The following is a 20387-nucleotide window of genomic DNA, read 5'->3' on the forward strand; positions in this document are numbered from 1 at the left end:
CGCCATGAGTCGGAAGCGACTGGACGGCTCTTAACACACACACAGTGACACAAAGACCAATGACAATGTAGAAACAACATTAATACAAAAGACTGAGACACCTGAAAAAACGCACTTGAAAAAACGGGGGCAGCGGAGAAGCCGCTAATCCCCTGCTGCGGACCCTGGCAATGAATACAACAGTTCAATAAATGTCCAATGAAGTAGTCGGCAACCCTATTGAGGACCCCTGTCCTATGATCTGATGAGATCTGGGGAAACCAACCCGGTTCACTAGATTAGCGTCCACAGCTCGTGTGGAGGAGTGGGGAATCAAACACGGTTCTCCAGATCAGAGTCCACCGCTCTGAACCCCTACACCACGCTGGCTCTGTAGAAAATATTGTTGAATGAGAGAATCACTGCAGTGCTGAATATTTTTTAAAAATGATTACGACAAAGAAAATTGATTGCAACTAACACCACATCTTCCAACACTCCCATTTATTTTCTCTCTGTAGCTCCCACACATTACATTACATCAACCGACTTTGGCTACCTCAAATCTCCTCCGTGAGCAGTGAGAGAAAGAAGAGGAGATGTCAGCTCCAAGGCTGAGAGGAGCTGGGTTAAGAGCTCTAAATCAGGGCTGTGATTACCCTCAGCTCCAGCACTTGGACTGCAAAAAAAAAAATCCTGCAAAAAGAAAACTAATAAACAAGAACCCTTCTCATTAGAGTTAACACAAAACCAGCACTGACCACAAAAAACCCTTAATAATATACTATTTATACTATTTGAAGTGAAGAATCAAGATTTTTAAAGATTTATTTCAAACCATTTTTGAAGCATTAACAGCATATTTATCCTGCCTCTCCTGGAAAGCTCGAGGCAGCTTACAGAAAACCAATCATGTGGTGTAGCGGTTAGTGTCAGACTAGGAGACCTGGGTTCGAATTCCCAGCCTGTCATGGAAGCTTACGTTGGGCTACTCACGTACTCTCCGACTAACCTACCTCCCAGGGTTGTCGTGAGGATAAAATGGAGGAGAGGAGAACGGTGGACGCTGCTCTGGGTGATTACTAGAGAGGTAAGATGTCATAGTGAGCCCCATGGCACAGAGGGGTAAGCTGCAGTCCTGCAGTCCAAGCTCCGCTCACGACCTGAGTTCAATCCCGACGGAAGTCGGTTTCAGGGAGCCGGCTCAAGGTTGACTCAGTCTTCCAGCCTTCCGAGGTCGGTAAAAGGAGTACCCACTTGCTGGGGGTAAAGGGATGATGACTGGGGAAGGCACTGGCAAACCACCCCGTAAACAAAGTCTGCCTAGAAAACGTCTGGATGTGACGTCACCCCATGGGTCAGGAACGACCCGGTGCTTGCACAGGGGACCTTCACCTTTACCTTTTTAAGATGTCATGGCAGCGCTGGCACCCCCCATGCCCTTCCAGTCTTCCTCTGTGGAGTAGGGGTAGAGGTAGGGTTACTGGCCCAAGAACACCAAGTGAGCTTTATGGCTGAGTGAAGATTTGAACCGGTCCTCCCCAGTCCTAGTGAAGTGCTGTAACCATTATACAACGGTGTCATTCTCAAATGCTTAATAAAGCACTCTTTGCTGGTCTGGACATTCTAACTTTTTATGAAATGAGATTTTGGATCATAAATGCCATTTGTCTTTTCCAAACGTCATTTTTCTTTCAATTAACTGGGCTACTTTTTTCAACCAAGGCTGTAACTTTCTAAGAGCATATGCTGCATTTGCTCATATCCGTGATTTAGGAGACTTGGCAAATGCATTCAGTAAATCGTAGGCACAGCCCTCCTAAGAAGGAGAAGGAGAAGGAGAGTTGGTTTTTATATGCTGACTTTCTCCACCACTTAAGGAAGAATCAAACTGGCTTACAATCACCTTCCTTTTCCCTCCCCCCAACAGACACCCTGGGAGGTAGGTGGGGCTGAGAGTTCTAAGAGAGCTGTGACTAGCCCAAGGTCACCCAGATGGCGTTATGTGTAAGAGTGTGGGAAACAAATCCAGTTCACCAGATTAGACTCCGCCGCTCACGTGGAGGAGTGGGGAATCAAACCCGGTTCTCCAGATCAGAGTCCACTGCTCCAAATGGAAGCTTACACATCCCAGCAGAGAGCCAGGAAGGCATTTTCTTGCTTTTAAAAAAATGGAGGTCCTTGGGTTGTGGCTGATGGATCCATCAGAGATGGCGGCAAAACTGGGGAATGTAACAGAGATCATTCAACTAGACTCATCTGCTAAGAACATGGAAGCTTTTCGGCTCAAACAAGCGCTCAGGCAGGCTTCCACATGGTGCTATAATTTGTTCCTGAATATACACGGAGATCAGCGTCTTCTCGTTTCTGCTTTCCTTTGGAGCTCAATCAGAGTTTGCTTCTGACGTTCCCTGCCGTAAATCATTCCACTGAGACTGTCTAATTATGGTAACAAGATTCCTAAAGCGTAAATTTCTCTTTCCCGGGATAGCCATAGTGCTCCAGGCGTATTAAATAGCCACAGTTAATGATTCATGAGAAGCCAGGGGTCTTTTCACTCAACACAGGGGTGGTTCTGTCACGCTACCAGCAAAAGAATTCTTCCCGTGGTAAGGAGAGGTTCTCGTTGATAGCCATGATAGCCATTATCTCGATGAACCAATTGCATTAGTCATACTCGTGAACAACTTTTGCCAGACGGGGAGACCGATCTGGCTTTGCTCGACACAATATTGACTGAGATGACTTATTTAAGGCAGGCACCCTAATTACTGAATGAAGTAGAGCAGAAAGTAGAATGCTGTTTAATATAAATACACACACGTATAATACATATATACACAAATAAGTGGGGAACCTGCAAGGACTTGCGGGAGGCATCTCATTTCCCCCTCTTCCAGTGTATCCTCTTTCCCTTCCCTGAAAGCCCGGTAGTCTCTCCCCTGTTCCTGCTTTCATTTTTCCTTCCCATTCCCCAGCCAACCTGTCTTTATTTGCTACCCTGTCTTCAGCTTGTACTGGTGGCCTCTATCTAGAAAAGGTATGGCCCAGTTGCTCACTGCTGGACAGTTGTTTGGTAGGGAACTCGCAAGGACTTGCAGGGGGGTACTTCACTTCCCCCTGTATCCTCCACCCCATACTATTTCTTCTTTCTCTCCTCCCAGCAGCCCCCGTATCCTCACCCTTCTCTGCTTCTGGGTCTTCTTCCCACCAACCAACTTTTTATCTGTCCCCAATTTCAGCTATATTTATTATTTATTTATACCCTACCTTTCTGCACAATAGGGAGCCAAAGCAGCTTACAATATTCTTGTCTCCATCTCACCTTCACAATAGGGAGCCAAAGCAGCTTACAATATTCTTGTCTCCATCTCACCTTCACAACAACCTTGTGAAGTAGGTTAGGCCGAGAATGGGTAATTGGGCTAAGGCCACAGGATAGTAGTGATTCAAACCCGGGTCTCTCAGATCCTACTCTGAATCCCTAACCACTACACCACACTAGTTATCATGGGGTGGCTGCTGTTGAACAGTAGTAAGCCAGGGTGAGTCATGCAAGTCACATGGCATCAAGTTGTTTGGTGGTTGCTGCCAGGCATGGCCAGATAAATCCACTCTTAAAGGCCTGCCCATTCCCCCCTGCCTTTTACTGACAGAAACCAAGGCTTGCAGGCAGGCACTACTGTTGTGGTTGCCTAGCAACCTCACAACGGCCACTAGGAGGGCATTCATTTCTTAAAGCTATAGGCACTCCTCCCCCCTTTTTTTTAAGTTTTCAGATTATTCTGCAAACCTGGGGCTGTTTTCAGGTTTGTAGAGAGTTTCGCCTTGTCCGCCCATGGCCCTAGCCTCTGGATTTAAGGGTAATGAATGTGATGATGGCACAATGCTATGTGATGATGCCACAAAGGCGATGCTTGCCAGATCAGTGTTGCCCTTATTCTGAACAAGCAATGCTCTGCCCCCTGCCAGAGCAACACTAAAAAGTGTCCTAAAGGAAATTAGGAACAAAAGAAAAACCATGCTGGATCAGATCAAGGCCCATCAAGTCCAGCACTCTGTTCACACAGTGGCCAACCAGGTGCCTGAAGGAAGCCCACAAAGAAGACGACTGCAGCAGCATTATCCTGCCTGTGTTCCACAGCACATAATATAATAGGCATGCTCCTCTGATCCTGGAGAGAAATTGCACTGCCAAAAAAGTTTATTTATTTATTGAATTTATAAACCGCTCTTTCCCAGCAAGGCCAGGCTTAGAGCCGTTCACATCATTAAGGAATTCTAAGGTATTTTTCCCTGGCTCATCCTTCACACAAAAGAATGAACAGCAAGCATGAAAGAACTAAGAATAACAAGGGAAATTTGAATATTAAGACACTGCTTTGGGCAGACTTTATACTTTTAAAACATAGCCAATAATCCTGCCATGCAAACACAAAAACAATTGCAATAAGAGGTAAATTTCTTGGGAGCTGCAATCCGCTTTGTCAAACGACACAGTGGGTTAGAGCATGCTTGGGTTGATTAAACACATGCCTGCGCATACCATTCACATCACCTAATAATTGCCCTTTGCTTGTGGAATACATTGTTCAGGTTTCTGTCAATTTGTAGAAAATGTTGTGACATGGTAATTGGGCTACTGGGTGCGTGGCAGCTTTCCAAGAAACAACTTCAAGCGTTCCTGGAGGAATGTATGAAAGAACCACATGATTGCGTTATCAAAAGCGTGAAATATATATCAAGCTTGGCTTTCTGTCACATGCTATTAGGTGGAAAGAAAACAAAATCAGTGCGGTGTATAGGGTTGCCAGGTCCCTCTTCCCCACCAGTGGGAGGCTTTGGGGCGGAGCCTGAGGAGGGTGGGGTTTGGGGAGGGGAGGGACCTGGGAGATCTTCAGGTTTAGGGTTGCCTAGGGGTTTAGGGTTGCCTAGGGTGTGTGTGTGTGTGTGTGTGAAGTGCATCAAGTCACAACTGACTTATGGCGACCCCTTTTGGGGGTTTTTCATGGCAAGAGACTAGCAGAGGTGGTTTGCCAGTGCCTTCCTCTGCACAGTAACCCTGGTATTCCTTGGTGGTCTCCCATCCAAATACTAACCAGGGCTGACCCTGCTTAGCTTCTGAGATCTGACGAGATCAGGCTAGCCTGTACTAGTACAAAAATAGACACTTCTGTGTATATAATAGTTAAACCAAAATTCACACAGAAAACAAATATTACAAGCAATTTCAATATAATTCCAATATTACCATCATAATGCAAAAGTCATATCAAAGCACAGGTCATAAATTACAAAGTCACATGTATTGTTCACAAGTAGGTGCATACAAACAGGCAAGTGTCCTGGTTATAAATACAGGTAAGTAAACACATCACCATGGTTATAAATATAGGTAAGTAAACACATCACCATGTATATAATAATTCCAAGAATATTTTTTCTTCTTCTTTAGCAATAATATATTCATCAGAAGTCAGACAGGTGAGGAAGACGGCCGTTTCGTTCTTCATCAGTTCCTCAACCTTAATCTTTTCACTTGGTATGTATTTTTTTTAATCTTATAAGCACAGGTTTAAACTCCCCATGGGTAGAAGACTGATCCTTCTGCCTAACCAGGCTAGTAGTATATTCAGTACATTTCAGAAGTATCCTTTCTGGGAACCTCTGAAATGGACTGAATATACTAGCCTGGTTAGGCAGAAGGATCAGTCTTCTACCCATGGGGAGTTTAAACTTGTGCTTATAAACTTGTGCTTTCTTACCTATATTTATAACCAGGACTATACACTTACCTGTTTTGGAGCACATTACAGTTTGTATGCACCTACTTGTGAACAATACATGTGACTTTGTAATTTATGACCTGTGCTTTGATATGACTTTTGCATTATGTTAGTAATATTGGAATTATATTGAAATTGCTTGGAATATTTGTTTTCTGCATGAATTTTGGTTTAATCTCTACGTACTCGCTGGAGATCTCCCGCCATTACAACAGATCTCCAAGCGAAAGAGATAAGTTCCCCTGGAGAAAACGGCAGCTTTGGAGGGCGGGCTCTATGGCACTGAAGTCCCTCCCCTCTCCAAACCCCACCCTCCTCAGGTTCCATCCCCAAAACCTTCAGGTGTTTCCCACCCCGGAGCTGGCAACCCTACGAATGAAATACCTAAAAGTTCTATCCCGGTCGACCATTTCTGCTTCTATCCTCTTCCCTGGATTCTTCCCAAATCCTTCTCATCAATTCTTTCCTGGTTTCCCTGCCTTGAGCTTGTCAAATCCGAAAGCGACTCCCGGCATTTACAATGAGTCCAACCCGGACATTGTCCGTCATCTCCCACACATTCGCCTCGGCAGGACTTTTGAAATTTTATTGTTGAATGCGCTCTTCGGGGTTCTACAAAGAATTCACCAAAACCCGTTTGCTGTTTAAAAAAAAAATTACAAATGAGTTTTCATATTAACATATATTACTCCCAGGATGCTGCTGCTTGCAATAAATGTGCTGATTAGCTTCCCTTAATGAAAGCAATGTGTAAAAGGCGAACGTTAATTCGATTACCTTTGAGTCAATTGAGCACCCCTTATTCTTTCCTCCCTCCCCTATAGACACAAAACTAAAACACCTGAGCTTCTAATTATGTACAGTTAAGCCCTTCCAAAGACATCTTACATTCAGTACGGCGGGCTCCATCAGCAAAGTTGCTATATTGTCTGTATGAATGCAGGCAGGAGGAGAGAGGGAGGGGAGGGGCGAAAGGGAAATCGCAGGCATCTGAAAACGAGAAAAGTTAATTACACCAATTAAAATAATCATCCTTCCCCGCAGTTGCTGTGACCTATTTCTAGAGAGCAGAGAAAAAGTTGTGGGGGGGGGGAGATATCCTGAATTACGGGTAGGAGTGATTAAAACTGGGCCCATTATGTTTGTGGGAGAGTCAGCTCGCTATTTTAATTAGCAATAGTACAGATGGTTAAATCACCTTGTGTTGTAGGATTTTGACGGACACTAGTTTCCCCCCCCCTCCCCTCGGTATTATAGCCTGTGATAAGAAAGCCTTTGCTGAACAGGCAGAAAGGCAAGGAGGGAGAAGTAATATATCACAGTGGCCAGCTCAACACAAACACCTGAAGCTCCTTTCTACTGAGTCAGACCCTCAAGGTCAGTATTGTCTAATCAGGCTGGCAGCCGCATTCTGGGGTCTCAGCCGAGGGTTGCCAGGCCGAGCATAGCAACCTGCGGGAGGGTTGGGGACAGGGTAGGGTTGCCAACCACCAGGTACTAGCTGGAGATCTCCTGCTATTGCAACTGATCTCCAGCCAATAGAGATCAGTTTCCCTGGAGAAAATGGCCGCTTTGGCCACTGGACTCTATGGCATCGATGTCCCTCCTTTTGGGGTGGAGCCTGAGGAGGGCGGAGTTTAGGGAGGGGAAGGACTTCAATGCCATAGAGTCCAATTGCCAAAGATGACAATTTTTGCCAGGGGAACTGATCTCTGTCACCTGGAGATCAGCTGTAATAGCGGGAGATTACCAGCCACCACCTGGGGTTGCCAGGTCCCTTTTTGCCACCGGCGGGAGATTTTTGGGGCAGAGCCTGAGGAGGGCAGGGTTTGGGGAGAGGAGGGACTTCAATGCTATCGAGTCCAATTGCCAAGGTGGCCATTTTCTCCAGGGGAACTGATCTCTGTCGGCTGGAGATCAGGTGTAATAGCAGGAGATCTCCAGCTAGTACCAGGAGGTTAGCAACCCTACCTGGAGATGGGCAACCCTACTCAGGAGACAACACTGACCTTGATGGACAAATGGCCTGATTCCGTATAAGGCAGTTGTGGGCGGGGGGGGGGAATCCAACCTGTACTTATGAATATGCAATTGGCCCCGAGACATACAGTGAACCGCTAGACTCATTTCATTTCTCCGCTGCCGTTCCAATTAACTGATAACTAGCCCGCTTTCAGTGTCACCGCAAACGGAGATTGCCCGCTCTCGACGTGGACTCGGCAATCCCTAAATTAATTTCTCTTCGATTTTAATAATCAGTTCAAACTCCCCCCTCCCCAAAAGTCCTTCATTATTAATTTACCAGGAGCAATACAGGCTCCTCGTAAAACATTTATGCGGCAGAAAATGAAGAGCCCTTTTTTTCCCCCGACGATTGTGCGCGGCGTGCCTAATTTAATACACAGCTAAATATTTAATTACGAAATGTGGCAAAGCCGAAGGTACTCGGCTGAAATTAAAATTCCTCCTTAATGGCAGAAGGCTTAATTGCCTCCTGTGTTGTGGCGGCAAGCGCCGAAGCCGAATCGTTAGGAACGAAACCCCGTTTGCAGATGCTTTTCTACGAGCTAAGCAAAGGGCCAGGTGTGTATGTGCACGCATAATTTAATGGCTCAACAATAACCACTTCCTCCTTCCTTCTCATCGAGGCAATTTCCCTCTATTGTGTGTCGGCGCAGTTTGCCACCTGCTGCTTTCACACACGGAAGTTTGAGCCCGGCAAAACTTAAAGAGACCAACAGTACGATCCGAAGAATTCTTTCCTAAATAGGAAATATTTAAATATTTAAATATTTATTCCTAAATAGGAAATATTCCTAAATAGGAAATATTCCTAAATAAATAGGGCTGCCAACCTTCAGGTACTAGCTGGAGATCTGTTATTACAACTGATCTCCGGCCAATAAAGATCAGTTCACCTGGAGAAAATGGCCGCTTTGGCAATTGGACTCGATGGCATTGGAGTCCCTCCCCTCCTCAAAACCCGTCCTCCTCATGGTCTGCCCCCAAATCCTCCTGCCAATGGCCAAGGGGGACCTGGCCACCCTATTCATTTCCCAGGGTACTTCAAGCAGCGAGGGAAGTTGCCAAGCACTAGGCAACTGAGAAAGAGCAACGGGTACGCAGAGTCAGTCTGGGTTCTCCAGGTCCCTCCCGCATCTCTGGCGCTGCCTGCCGATACAAAGTGGATCAATCTCTCGCCATAAACAACCTTTATGATGGTATTAAAAACTTCTGAGAAAACGTTCAAGCTGCAGCCAGCCCACACATCTATTCATTATCCTCCCTCTCTCTTCCAGATTCCCTTGGACCGAAGCATTTTTGCCTCCCCCGACAGGATAAAAGGGCCGCATCTTTAGATGGGTGTTAAAATTAATTTGCAGATGGAATTGCTGGCACTCGGGATCCGTCGTAGAATGTTGTGCACATCACTTTGCGGGATGGCTGGAGGTTTCCGCGGCGAAGTGTTTTGGGGAGGGGAGCCGGGGCTGGCCACGTGTTTGTTGGAGAGAAGGGTTGGGTCATCTCCGGCACCCACAGAGACTGTGAGCAATTTGCTACTGAATAATATGAGAACGTCTGGAAATGTCTCATCAGAAAGATTTGGGTGCTCAGAGCTATATTTACACACTCTTCATCAGATGACGAGGGAACCTCTAAAGCACAGGTCCCCAATGTGTAGGCTTGCCAACTTCCAGGTACTAGCTGGAGATCTCCGGCTGTTACAACTGATCTCCAGCCAATAGAGATCAGGTCCCCTGGAGAAAATGGCCACTTTGACAATTGGACTCTATGGTCCTTCCCCTCCCCAAACCCTGCCTTAGGCTCTGCCACAAAAACTTCCCACTGATGGCGAAGAGGGACCTGGCAACCCTACCAATGTGGTGCTCATGGGTGACATGGTTCCCTGCGAAACTTTTCCGGGCACTCACCAAGTGTTTTTAGAAAGTGGGCAGGGCCAGGTGGGGCTTTTGCCTATCAAGGCTTCTAGTTGGCCATTGGAGACTTGATTGGCTGAGGAGAGTCTTTTTTTAAAAAGTTGCTATGGGACTGGCTGCCAAAACAGCACAAAGATCTTCAGTATGTGACTGAGGTTAAGATGCAACCACTATTTTGTGGCTGGTTTAGTCTCCTGTGGCAGCCATTTGGGGGCTTTGCCTACCACTTTCCATGCACTGTCAAATTCCAAATGTGTCTGCAGGTTCCAAAAGTTGACCACCGGTGGGAGGTTTTGGGGGCAGAGCCTGAGGAGGGCAGGGGTTGGGGAGGGGAAGGACTTCAATGCCATAGAGTCCAATTGCCAAAGTGGCCATTTTCTCCAGGTGAACTGATCTCTATCGGCTGGAGATCAGTTGTAATAGCAGGAGATCTCCAGCTAGTACCTGGAAGTTGGCAACCCTAGTCAGCACTGATGGAAAAAACCATGCACGTAGGCCAATGATAAAATTCATGGCCAGGGTCCTATTGGGTTGCCAGCTCTGGTTTTGGAAATACCTGGAGATTTCAGGGGTGGAGCCTGGGGAGGGCGGGGTTTGCTGAGGGGAGAGACCATAGCAAGATATAATGCCACAGAGTCCACCCTCCAAAGCAGCCATTTTCTCCAGGGGAACAGATCTCTGTTGCCTGGATATCAATTATAATAGTGGGAGATCTCCAGGTGCCACCCGGAGGTTGGCAACATTAGACCAATACCAGATAGCCTTTTACTTGGAGGACCTGTGACCTGTTCCAAGGGTATCCAACTTCGAGGTCCCTCTTCGCTAACAGAGGGAGGTTTCGGGGTGGATGTTGAGGGGACGGATTTTGGGGAGGAAAGGGACTTCAATGCCATAGAGTCCAATTGCCAAAGTGGCCATTTCCTCCAGGTGAACTGATTTCTATCTTCTGGAGATCAGATGCAATAGCAGGAGATCGCTGGCTAGTACCTGGAGGTTGGCAACCCTAAGCCTGAAGATCTCTCAGAATTACAACTGATCTCCAAACTATGGAGATCAGCCCCTCTGGAGAAAATGGCTGCTTCGTAGGGAGGACTCTACGGCATTATTCTCCAATGAGGTCCCTCCCACATGAACACATGAAGCTGCCTTATACTGAATCAGACCCTTAGTCCATCAAAGTCAGTATTGTCTACTCAGACCGACAGCAGCTCTCCAGGGTCTCAGGCAGAGGTCTTTCCCATCACCTACTTGCCTTGTCACTTTAAGCGGAGATGCCGGGGATTGAACTTGTAACCTTCTGCATGCCAAGCAGATGCTCTACCACTGAGCCACAGCCCTCTCCTCCCCAAACCCTGTCAACTGCAAGCTCCCCCACCCAAATCTCTCTGTGTTCCTCTTCAACTGGCATTACCATTGCCCATGGACCTGTCCAACACTGGCTCATGAGGTCTATATCAAAGTTACTCAAATCCCAAGAGCTGCAGAGGTTGAGAAAAAAAGCTTCCAGGAACCTCCCCGATGCGTCAGAAACGGAGGTAGATCAACCAAATCCAAATTCAACACTCTAATCACTCTATGCGCCTTAGTGGGTTTCACAAGTAAACAAAACTTTGCAGTTCGTCACGCATGTTGTTAAAAAAAAAAATAGCCAGCTATCAAAGTCAGCTATACCGGTTTATAAGGGACACCATTTTTTAAACCCTGAAGCGCAAAAATAGGAAGAGAAAATGGAGGAGCTCTTACAGCACAAGAATGATAGCGGTATTGAAAGCATGCATCAGTAGTATTCAAAAGGTACTGGAATGAGATAGTCAATGAAAGAGGAGAAAAATCAATGAGGTGCACTTTGTAGTATTTTTAAGGTGGTGAGGATATTTTAAGAATGTTCATATAGGACCAAACGAAGGATAGCCAGGATCTCAACTCCTCTTTCTCCTTTTCGAGAAAGCACGGCGCTCCTTTCTCGGCAATAATAAAGATGGCTATTCATTAGCGAGAGATCCAAACCGGCTCCATTCATTTCACAGCAGGAGCTCCCAAACTAGCAATTATTGCAAGCGCTGGTGTGGAAGTTGTTTTCCAAATGCCATGCCGTTTCTTTCCTTTCCTTTTTTGTCCCCTGGCGTTTTGCTTTGTTTAAAACGTGGACAAGATTTTGACAAAGACTGGGAAATGGTTTCGTAGGCTATTTGGGAAAAGGAGAAAAAAAGCCATGCGTGCAGGGATCCCGTCCTCCCTCCCACAGTGGGGACGGGAGATCCTCTACTCCCTGCTCCTATTCCCTGCTGCCGCTCTGAGGAGCGGCTGGAGAAAAAAATACAACATTGTGTGTGCTGCTATGTCACTTTTGGTTTAAAAAACAACAACCTCTGAAAGTGGCATAGGATAGCTCTAGGAAGCACAGGAAACTCTATGGTTTTACCCTAGAGTTTCTGGCAATTCCTAGACCTACCTATGTTACTTCTTTTTTGTACTGGAAATGATGTGGTACCATAGCCTGTGTCCCATCCTCTCCATATACCCACAATGTTCCAGTCGGTTTCCAGGCACTGTCTGGCAACCCTAATATGGTCCCAAAGGGACCATTTTCTCCAGGTGAACTGATCTCTGTTGCCTGGAGATCAGTTGTAATAGCAGGAGATCTCCAGCCGATAGAGATCAGATCACCTGGAGAAAATGGCCACTTTGGGACCATACCTGGGATTTCCAGGGATTTCTCAACATGTAGCTGACAACGAGAGTTGCCAACCTCCAGGTACTAGCTGGAGATCTCCTGCTATTACAATTGATCTCCAGCTGATAGAGATACGTTCACCAGAAGCAAATGGCCACTTTGGCGTTGGACTCTATGGCACTGAAGTCCCTCCCCTCCCCAAAACCCGCCCTCCTCAGGCTCTGCCCCAAAAAACCCCCACTGGTGGTGAAGAGGGACCTGGGAACCCTAATCTCCAGCCACCACCTGGAAGTTGGCAACCCTAGGGGTAGGGTTGCCAGATCCAGGTTGGGAAACTCCTGGAGATTTGGGGATGGAGCCTGGGGAGGACAGGGACCTCAGTGGGTACAATGCCACAGAGTCCACCCTCCAGAGCATCCATCCTCTTCTCCAGGGGAACTGATCTCTGTAGTCTGGAGATGAGCTGTAATTCCGGGGGATCCCCAAGTCCCACCTGGAGGTTGAGATCCCTAAGATCTGACTGAAATACTGTTCCCACAGATGATATTTTTAAAATATCCTTAGCCAAATATCAGAACTGAAAGCCCATTTGCTTAACACATTTGATGTTGGATATCGTTTCCATAATAAAGCACTATCACTCTGCTCTGATACAGGTTGAGTATCCTATATCCTAAACGTTTGGGACCGGAAGTGTTTCGGATTTTGGATTATTATTTTTTTCAGATTTTGGAATATTTGCATATACACAGTGAGATATCTTGGTGATGGGGCCCAAGTCCAAACACAAAATTAATTTAGGTTTCATACACACCTTATACACATAGCCTGAAAGTAATTTTATACAATATTAGTAATAATTTGGTGCACGTGGGGCACTGTGAAGAACCTGCTGTTGGTGCAAACAGCGTGCACACGGACCCTTTCTGGGCACTCAAAAAGTTTTGGAATTTGGAGTCTTTTGAATATCGGATTTCCAGATGAGCAGGGTTGCCAACTTTGGGTTGGGAATTACCTGGAAATTTTGGGGGTGGAGCCTGAGGAGGGCGGGGTTTGAAGAGGGGAGGGACTTCATGGCCATAGAGTCCAATAGCCAAGGCGGCCATTTTCTCCAGGGGAACTGATCTCCATTGCGTGGAGATCAGTTGTAACAGAAGAAGGAAAAGGAGGAGGAGGAGAAAAAGAAAAAGAAGAAAAGGAGGAGTAGTAGTTGGTTTTTATACCCCGATTTTCTCTACCTTTCAGGAGTCTCAAACCAGCTTACATTTGCCCTTCCTTCCTCTCCACACAACAGATACCTTGTGAGGAAAGTGGGGCTGAGAGAGCTCAAAGAGAACTGTGACTAGCCCAAGGTCACCCAGCTGGCTTCATGTGGAGGAGTATCTCCAGCCACCACCTGGAGGATGGCAACCCTATGGATAAGGGATACTCAACCTGTGTGCTTCTTTCTGTGCAGTATTTCATGTCCCCATGAAATACAAGGAAATTTCTTACTGATATTTTCAGAGGATTAAGTTGGCCACTAGTGTTTGAGAACAGCAAACCTTGCCACAGCCTACAGGGACTCAGATTTCATTGCCTTTGACTGCATTCAAGGACTGAAAATGTGTGCTTATATTGGGCTTCCGTGGGCTGTATTCACATCGACTGTTTGTTCCAAGTGCTTGAGAACCCCTAAAAATGCATCCAAATTTACGGCACCCCAGAGCAAATAAAAGAGCCAGAGCATTGTATTAGATATTATCTTAGACTGGTAGTCAAACTAAAACTAGACTCTAGCAGATCTGTAAATAGATCTCCCAAGCATATTTTATTGCTACAGAACAGCTGCTGTATGGGTTTATGCTTCATCAGTAGGGTTGCCAAACTCCAGGTGGTGGCTGGAGATCTCCCGCTATTACAACTGATCTCCAGCCGATAGAGATTAGTTCCCCTGGAGAAAATGGTAGCTTTGGCCATTGGACTCTATGGCATTGAAGTCCCTCCCCTTCCAAACCCCACCCTCCTCAGACTCCGCCCCCCAAAACTCCAGGTTTTTCCCAACCTGTAGCTGGCAACTAGAGTTGCCAACCTCCAGGTATTAGGTGGAGATCTCCTGCTATTACAACTGATCTCCAGCCGATAGAGATCCATTCACCTGGAGAAAATGGCCGCATTGGCAATTGGACTCTATGACACTGAAGTCCCTCCCCTCCCCTGCCCTCCTCAGGCTCTGCCCCCAAAACATACCGCCGGTGGTAAAGAGGGACCTGGCAACCCTACCGGCAACCCTATTCATCAGACTGTGGCTTGCACTAGGACAAGAGGCCTTCTACGGTCAGCACTAGTTACCCACCTCCGAGAAAGGGCAAAATTGGCTGTGCTGCTATGTCACTTCTGGTGAAAACCCGGAAGTGACATAGGGTGGCTCTAGAAATTGCCAACAATTCTATGGTTTTACCACAGAGTTCCCACACTTCCAACTTCTAGTTGTCCCCCTCCGCATTACTGTACCCACTCAGCAATGCTGAATCTGTGAACTTAGGCAGATCGTGAGAGAGAGGGCAGGTAGGGTTGTGTCAGTGTTGGGCTCTCGTGGCCCTTTCTGACATGCCCAGGGAAATGCTGATCGCCACTTGGGGGAAGCAATTTTTCTCCAGGCTAGATTAGCCAGGGATCCTGGAGGGTTTCCCTGCATCTTCTGGCAATGGAGTAAGGGTCACTGAGGGAGTGGGGGTGGGGGTAGATGTGAATTTCCAGCATTGTGCAGGGGGTTGGACTAGATAACTCTGGTGGTACCTATGATTCTAGAGCCCAATCCTTTCCACCATAGTGATTATGGACATTCCTACAGCACTGCCACCACCACGGTGTCCAAAATCAGAAGTACTTCACAGTGCTGGTGACAAGGGTTTTTGAAGTGACTGCCCCTCATTGGACCCATGAGCTGCTAGCTGAGGGCTGACACCTAGGGTTGCCAGGTCCCTCTTTGCCACCAGCAGGAGGTTTTTTGGGGGCAGAGCCTGAGGAGGGCGGGGTTTGGGGAGGGACTTCAATGCCATGGAGTCCAGTTGCCAAAGCGGCCCTTTTCTCCAGGTGAACTGATCTCAATTGGATGGAGAGCAGTTGTAACAGATCTCCAGCTAGTACCTGGAGGTTGGCAACCCTACTGGCACCCCTAATCCAGCCTATACCCATCTACTTGATTGTTTTCCCCCACACACACATGGTTTCCAAGCGCCAGGAACAGGAAGCAGGTTGGGGAACAAGACTTCCATCAGCCAATGTCGTCCACTGGTCATTATGCTTCTCACTCCCCGACTCCGCAAAGCATCTTTCGTTTTGCAAATGACAGCCCTTGCATATTACATCTCTGTCATCCTGGTGATGGGTATCAATACTAACGAGCATTCATGTTTCTGACTTTACATGCAAGCAGCAGAAAACCACAAGCAATTTTATAAAAAGATGTAGAAGGGGACAGCCGAACAGACTCAAACAGTTTGCTGCTGAGACGGCAAACTGGCATTATGTATATCACACCATAGGGAGGTGGGAATCCCCACTTTGCAAATGGAGCAAGAGACTTGGGGGCAAAGGCTCAATTGGAAAAGCCAGAGGCTCCACAGGAGGAGGAGGAAGAGGAAGAAGAGGAAGGAGGAGGAGGAGTTGGTTTTTATATGCTCACTTTCTCTACCACTTAAGGAAGAATCAAACGGGCCTACAATCACCTTCTATTCCCTCCCCAACATAGGGTTGCCAGGTCCCTCTTTGCCACTGGTGGGAAGTTTTTGGGTTGGAGCCTGAGGAGGGCAGGGTTTGAGGAGGGGATGGACTTCAATGCCACAGAGTCCAATTGCCAAAGTAGGGTAGACTAAGAAAGATTATCTGATCCAATTTCACCCAGCAAGCTTCATCGCCAAAGTGGGATTTGAATCTGGTTCTCCCAAGCTCTAGCCCGAGACTAGGGTGGTGTAGTGGTTAAGAGTGGTGATCTGGAGCGGTGGACTCCAATCTGGAGAACCAGGTTTGATTTCCCCACGCCTCCACATGAGCAGTGGAGGCTAATCTGGTGAACTGGATTTGTTTCCCCACTCCTACACATGAAGCCAGCTGAGTGAACTTGAACTGGTCACACTCTCTCAGCCCCACCTACCTCACAGGGTGTCTGTTGTGGGGAGGGGAAGGGAAGGCAATTGTAAGCTGGTTTGATTCTTCCTTAAGGGGTAGAGAAAATGGGCATATAAAAACCAACTCTTCTTCCTCTTCTTCCTCCTGTAATGATCAGCTCTTACCACACCTAAAAAAGGATATTACAGAGCTTGAGAAGGTGCAGAAAAGAGCAACCAAAATGATTAGAGGACTAGAGCAACTGTCCTATGGAAAGCGGTTAAGACGCTTAGGGCTGTTTAGCTTGGAAAGAAGGCGGCTGAGGGGAGACATGATAGAGGTCTATAAAATCATGCATGGTTTGGAGAGAGTGGACAGGGAGACGTTTTTCTCCCTCTCCCATAATACTAGAACACATGGTCATCTGCTAAAGCTGGAGGGTGAGAGATTCAAAACAGATAAAAGGAAGTATTTTTTCACACAACGCATAGTTAAATTGTGGAACTCCCTGCCCCAGGATGTGGTGATGGCTGCCAGTTTGGAGGCTTTAAGAGGGGAGTGGACATATTCATGGAGGAGAGGGGTATTCATGGCTGTTAGTTAGCATGGATACTAGTCATGCTGCATACCTATTCTCTCTAGTATCAGAGGAGCATGCCTATTATTTTGGGTGCGGTGGAACACGGGCAGGATGGTGCTGCTGCAGTCGTCTTGTTAGTGGCTTCCTAGAAGCACCTGGTTGGCCGCTGTGTGAAAAGACTGCTGGACTTGATGGGCCTTGGTCTGATCCAGCAGGGCCTTTCTTATGTTCTTATGTTCACCATTGGAACACATACATGAACACATGAAGCTGCCATATATTGAATCAGACCCTTGGTCCATCAAAGTCAGTACTGTCTACTCAGACTGGCAGCAGCTCTCCAGGGTCTCAAGCAGAGGTCTTTCACATCACCTACTTGCCCGGTCCCTTTAACTGGAGATGCTGGGGATTGAACCTGGGACCTTCTGCATGCCAAGTAGATGCTCTACCACTGAGCCACGGCAGTTCTTTTATTTCTCCTGTTGTGGTTTTAAGACTATCAAGGAAGCCATGGCTCTCAGTTTGCAAGCTGGGTACCCAAGGTTGGGTGGGATAAATAAATTGATAGTGAAAATATAACTTATTTAAGGCACTATGTCAAGATAAAAATATTTTTAAAAATAGTTAAAACAGCACAATGACATTTCCTAAGGTTGATATACTGTAACCACATGCCAGGTTCTGTTGAGCACTGCTGCATGAAGAAGGGTTCTATGTACTTCAAGACTTCTAGCACTGTAGGCAGACGGCATCACTTAATGCCAGGTGTGTGGTTGTGGTGGACTGGGGGGTTATTCAGCAGTGGAGCAAATCTGGGCATGCTCAGAAATGTGGAGGGGCCGTGGCTCAGGGGTAGAGCATCTGCTTGGCATGCAGAAGGTTCCAGGTTGAATCCCGGGCATCGCCAGTTAAAGGGACTAGTCAAGTAGGTGATGTGAAAGACCTCTGCCTGAGATCCTGGAGAGCCTCAGCCAGTCTGAGTAGACAATACTGACTTTGATGGACCAAGGGCCTGATTCAGTAAAAGGCAGCTTCATGTGTTCATGTGTTCAGATGCGCTTCGGCTTATTTGGCCTTCCTCAGTGGTCAATTGAAACCCATGTAAAACATACACACATATTTACAGATAAATAAACATATACAGACAACTATATATCAGGCATGCGTATATGTTTCATAGTATATTACCAATTATAGAAACATCTGGTTAGACTGTCTACAAGTTGTTAAACTGGGCTGTGTATGTCTCCCATATAAAATGTGTGTGCACTTATCAACCTGGTAAAACCGTGTCTATATATGTTTATATAGAACGTTTTGGAGAATGTTGAGTCATAGGGTCGCTATGAGTCGGAAGCGACTTAACGGTACTTAACACATGCCCTTCTCCTATTTTCTTAGCTAAAATGCATGATTCTTGCAGACTCTTAAAATATGTTTTCTTTGATAACAACATTCCTCGCCTTGGCTATTCTCCTGCGTGGTGTAGTGGTTAAGAGCAGCGGTTTGGAGCGGTGGAGTCTGATCTGGAGAACCGGGTTTGATTCCCCACTCCTCCACATGAGTGGCGGAGGCTAATCTGGTGAACTGGATTCGTTTCCCCACTCCTACGCATAACGCCATCTGGGTGACCTTGGGCTAGTCACAGTTCTCTCTGAACTCTCAGCCTCACCTACCTCACAGGGTGTCTGTTGTGGGGAGCGGAAGGGAAGGTGATTGTAAGCCGGTTTGATTCTGCCTTAAGTGGTAGAGAAAAGTCGGCATATAAAAACCAACTCTTCTTCTTCTCTTCTTATGACCCCCCTCCCAATCTTTAAGCATCCTTCCTCAAAAACAGGGCCCAGCACTTCAACAAAACGAGGCTTCACCAGACCTGAGTCAACCCCCTTAATTGGTCCCAACTTGCCTCACTAAGATGTTTCGCTTCGCATGTCCCTTAAAAAGTGTACACCTGGTAGGTCACAGCATGAGTCATGTTGAGTCCTCTCATCCATTATGTTGTGAAACAGCTTTCTAAGCCATAGCCTATTAGTCAATTATTCCCCGTATGACTCAGGTGCGCTTGACTCTTCCCTATGTGCATGATGTTACCTCCTTCAGGTCTTCCTCATTATCAGCCCTGGAACTCCCTGCCCCAGGATGGGGTGATGGCTGCCAACTTGGAAGGCTTTAAGAGAGGAGTGATTCTCCTTAAAAGGTATAGAAAATCGGCATATAAAAACCAACTCTTCTTCCAACAGATTTCAATTACGTAAAAAAGGAAGTCAAAATGTGTTGGTCCTCATCAGGTGAGACTTCTGCAGAAGTTTGGAGCATGATTTATAGAGAATTCTCATTCCTTTTCTTCAGATCATATGTTTCTCTATGGCCCGGGTGGGAAAGGGTTAACACAGTTTCTTGGGCGGGCCTATCAGCTCCATAGCTAACGACTCTTCTGCAAGGGGGAAAGAAGGTTCCTTTTCTCGGCAAAACAAACTCACATCTGCTATTCCTGTCCACGGGAGGGGGCGGATTGCCAGTCTTAGATCCTTCTGAGCTAGAGATCTGCCAGGACCCATGAAGGGCCAGACCAAATGATTTTGCGGGCCTTAAACAACCCCCGGGCCTGACGTTCCCCATCCCTGTCATATGGGATGACCTCTCAGGACCACTTACTTCTGTCCATAGTGCATAGTTAGTGCATAGTGGTTCTATGCACTAACTATTGCCAGCAGTTCTTCCCAACTCTACTATCTGAGATCCTTTAGCTAAAGAGACAGCAGGGAATTAATCTAGGAACTTCTCCATGAGAAGTATGCATCTTGTCCCAGAGTCATGTTTCTTCTTTCTGCAAAAAAATATGAATTGGAATTTTTTTCTAGAAGAAGACGAAGAAGAAGAGGAGTAGTAGTAGTTAGTTTTTATATGCCGACTTTCTCTACTACTTAAGACAGAATCAAACCAGCTTACAATCATCTTCCCTTCCCCTCCCCACAAAAGACACCCTGTGAGGTAGGTGGGGCTGAGAGAGCTCTCAATAGAACTGTGACTAGCCCAAGGTCACCCAGCTGGCTTCATGGGTAGGAGTGGGGAAACCAACCTGGTTTACCAGATTAGCTGCTGCAGTTGTCTAGTTTGTGGGCTTCCTAGAGGCACCGGGTTGGCCACTGTGTGAACAGACTGCTGGACTTGAGGGGCCTTGGTAGGATCCTTGGTCTGTTCTTATGATTTATATCTTGCCTGCCTTCCATTGGGGAGGAAGGCAAGGTATAAATCAAGTAAATAAATAACATCGCACAAGTGTGTCTGGTTTCCTATTGTAAGCATCAGCAGGTGTAGATCTTGGCCGTGGCTCTTCGATA

At 46.7% G+C, this 20387-nt stretch overlaps 1 protein-coding gene across 4 annotated transcripts in view; it reads right to left on the reverse strand.

The window, feature by feature from the left end:
- Positions 1 to 20387, reverse strand: part of DLG2 (discs large MAGUK scaffold protein 2) — a 970480-nt gene that overhangs the window by 418779 nt on the left and 531314 nt on the right. The window lies entirely within an intron of this gene.

This window comes from Euleptes europaea, chromosome 12, assembly GCF_029931775.1.
Source record: "Euleptes europaea isolate rEulEur1 chromosome 12, rEulEur1.hap1, whole genome shotgun sequence".
Lineage (NCBI taxonomy): Eukaryota > Metazoa > Chordata > Lepidosauria > Squamata > Sphaerodactylidae > Euleptes > Euleptes europaea.